The sequence below is a fragment of the Diadema setosum genome, chromosome 14 (assembly GCF_964275005.1).
Source record: "Diadema setosum chromosome 14, eeDiaSeto1, whole genome shotgun sequence".
Lineage (NCBI taxonomy): Eukaryota > Metazoa > Echinodermata > Echinoidea > Diadematoida > Diadematidae > Diadema > Diadema setosum.
In genome coordinates, this window is record NC_092698.1 from 6,107,405 (window position 1) to 6,111,737 (window position 4,333).

Consider the following 4,333-nt stretch of genomic DNA (forward strand, 5'->3'; position numbering starts at 1 on the left):
AAAACAAACAAACCACAACAACAAATAGACAATAAGTCAGGGTGTGTGGAAGGTTCTGGAATCTAGAGATTAGAGATCCTTACAGAATGTTCAAGAGTGGTTGTAAAACAAAAACAAACACAAAAAGCGTATATAAGCCACAGACATTACCGTGATCACGTAAAAGGAAGTGTACATGTCAGTCCTCCAACACTTTTGCTCTGACAGTAACGTCACATCCGGCTCTGAAGCGACTTATCATATAGTTAGTTCCATATAAGCCAGTTCGCAGTTCCATTTTGCGCATGGGCAGAAAAAAAAAATGGTCATTTGTATCCACAGACATGTTGGTTTTTAAATTCACTGAGACAAGCATCGATGATCACTTCTGTTTTTGTTTGTTTGTTTTTTTACTACAATGTATGATTACTATGAGGTCCTCCTCAATTGTTTTACATTCTCTTCGATACATAATGTTCTGTTTACCTTATTCTCTGTTGTCAAAAGAAGTGTAACTTATATGTTTTGTCGAAAAATGAAATAAACTTTGAATTGAAAAAAAAAATTGAATTGATCTAATGATTATTCCTGTAATCCCTGTGATTGCTGCTTGCCAGCACATCCACCTGACAGCAAAAATGGTATTTGGCATTATCAATAGAAAGAGATTGTTTTACATTCGATGCAAAATAATTAAATGGATGCTTTCCCAAGTGTTAATTGACGGAGCATTCTGGTCATCTGGTCTACGCAAATCCATTCTTCGTTTGGACAGAATTGATGAATCCATTTGTTACGTAGAGCTTATGCATAATAATGTCGATCTGAAAACGAGTGAAGTGCCCCTAACCGACTGAGAAAAAGTCTGTATCGGTCTTGTAATATAGAAGAAAATAAATCATATTAGTTAAAGCGAGGGGACTCTGAAACTTCATATAAAAACTCCATCATGTATCATTCATTGCACGCCTTGTTATAGATGCTCTTGTGGAAAACATTTATAGGGTACAGAAAAGCTGGAAAAAATTGCTTGTTAAAAGAAAAATAATAATCACTTAACTTCCTGTGAGTAAAGTGAAATAACCATGGTCTAAATGTTTAATTTTGATACACAAAATTGAATTAAACAAAATATTTCTTTGCCTCATTGCTATAACTACCCCAGTTGAACCGATACATCCAACCCGAATGAGATCCAGCTTTTATTCATTGGTGAAGGACGAGTTTGGTGAACTAGTGAAGGATAAATGCTTACGAGGAAGTGTGATGGCGACCATTGCTGTGAAGAGCAGGATTCAGTGCGCAGGAGAATGTTTGAAGAATTCCGAATGTTCATCTTTCAACTATAAGGCGGGTGTATGCGAGCTGAACAGCGGTACGAAAGACGAAGCGCCTGGAAAATTCGAGGTTGACCCAGGATGTAGCTATTACGAGCCTGTGTATCAAAATGACGAATTGTAGCTGCTACTTTTCATTAATATAGCTGCTCGAATTTATTACTGACATTGATGTATGTTCATTGAGGTGAGAGTTTGGATATAATGATAGAAAATTTCGATTTTAAGACACGCCCTGACAATGCTTTTTTTTTTCTTTCGAGAGATGATCTGCAAAAAAATATCTCAGACATCAATGTCAGGCTGCAACCTGCGAGACTGCGATTTTATCTCCAATTTACCTATTGGTTATTTCTATGCCGTATTCCTGGGGTTTTAATTAGATGAATATTCTAAGACTTGTTCATATTGTATAAATATCTGTACATAATTTTTATATACAATATACATGCATATTCATCTCTCCTTTCTCGTTTTCATTTGTACATTTATCAACTTTCATGATAATATCTAATTCACATGTCATGATTATGAACTCGCTCTAGTTATGTCCTTCTGCGCTTCAGAATAAGTCACAAAATCAAATGTTGTATCTAGTATATGTGTCTAATTGTCTCGTTTCATTATTACTACAATTTTCACTACTCACGAGGGGACTGCATTCTACAAGCTTGGCTTTTTAGTAGTCGCCTCCATTTCCGACCTTTTCTTTGTTATGATTCAGTCACATTTTGTCCATGTATTTCTTCAACTTAAGTATGTTTATTGTTTCATGTAAACAAATGACGTGTACTTAAATTTCATTTGGATATGCAAAAGTTACATTGTACTTAATTTGTTTATATGCAATTGTCATGTATGCTTTGGCCGGAAATGAAATGAAAATGAAATGAAATGAAATGAATGAAATATTATTAGGAATAATTATAATCATATTCAATTTCTGTATTCAACATGCAAACACTACAGTAGTATACTTCGCCATATTTGTCTTTCTCTCTTTCTGTCTGATTAGATACGAAACGTGTATACATATTGCGTTGATAATTATGCCTTAAATATATATATATATATATATATATATATATATATATATTTATTTATTTATTTATTTATATATATACATATATATATATAATCTGTCATGATATTGATGATACCGGTATGATACATTTCATTTTCTGTATTCAGTGTGAGACTGGTCATCACACCATCAGTGTACGCATTCGCATAGTACTGTAATTAACCGATGGTTAAGAAGGTTACTTGATTGTTAGAGATATAAGAATTACATAAAATATTGTCAGAATGATGAATGAAAACGTTTTGAGTACATAATGACGATGAATACGAGTATTCGAAACGGTGAGGACTGACACACACGCAAACAAACTCACACATACAACTGATATGACTATATCTTAGTAGATAATATTGTATATGTTATTGTATATTGCATTTGCCTATTGCATTTGTCACTGACGGTGTTCATAATCTAATGTGTATGAAATTCATACAAGCAAAAAAAAAAAAAAAAAAAAAAAACGCGCTTGGATTTTCATTTCCTAAAGGGGGAGTTCGCCTCAAACACATAACGAGGATTGAAATGCAGAACTATTACTAAAACGAATCAATGAATTTTATAGAAAATCGGAGAATCCATCGCAAAGTAATGAATTTATGAATGAGCTGCTGTCAAAATGTTCGAATGATCATGCTTATTTTCGACGTCTGTGTGCATGAATTTGTACAGTTGAGAATCGCTCATGATTAAATCGTAGAGCAGAAGGCAGGCAATATTAATGGCGATTGAATTCAGATCTGGGGTAGAGAAGTAGTATGGCATAGAAAGTTCTAATTTCTGTATGAAATGCAGAGTTGATTCATTTCATCTGTGTAAGTGCACCTCCTCATTAATTCAATTGGATGCCTTGGCAACGAATGAGAATTCGGAAAGTGTGCAGTTCTTTTTCTTTCTTTTTTTTTTGAAATGTATTTCCATGAACTTGCGAGTATTCACGTATAAGAGAAGATTAATGATTCCTTAGTCGTATGGTAATAAATTATTCATGAAATTCTTTTATTCTATATTTGTTATATAGCCACGTTGACATTAAATTTTCGTATACAGTCCCGAGGAAAAAAGAGATAATCGTGATTGTGACGCTTGTGTGTGTGTGTGTATGTGTGTGTGTGTGTGTGTGTGTGTGTGTGTGCACGCGCGTTGGTGGGTAGGAGTGATTTTTTTTTTTTTTTTTCATCGAAAAGGTGTATGTGCGTCTCTGGCGTGTAATTCGGAAAATGGACAGGAAGGGGAGGAGTGAGTAGATCACGGAGATAACGCACGCATCAGACGTACCGACTCCATTTGCGGCGATTGGATTTATTGCACGTTATCACTCGGTACAATTCACATAAATATTTCAACATTCACCATCACTTAAACTGTACAGGTACTTTTTTTTTTGCACTATAAAAATACTCACATTTTGCACATCACCGTTTTATGTCACAAAAACGTACATGCCTGTATTGTATACGCAAGGACAAAAACTAACGCGTATGGACGTTGGACAGAGGTAAGGACTTCACTCCAGGGAAATTTTCTGTAATGTTTGAGCTAATGTGCCCGAACTTTGCACATGTCTTCAAAGGGCAGTTAAAGTCGTTTCAAGTTAACTTAAATCAGCAAAGTGAAATAATAAGCAGTGATGTTTAATGAAACCAAACATAACTAAACACATATTACAAACTTTACGTAGCTTTACGTAACATCCATAGAAATTCCTAGGGATGTACGTAAATCAGCAGGTTCATGATATTGATCGCAACTTGCGGCTCAATCTTAACTTGAATATGGACGACAAAGATATATTCTTCAAACTTTTATACAATAGATCTGGGTTACGAATCCTGAGGATATGGAGAAACAAGTATGGTTCAAACGTGTGATATTAGAGACTTTTACCAAACTGCCAAAGAGACACTGTGATAAACAACACGCTGACTTAAAGGGA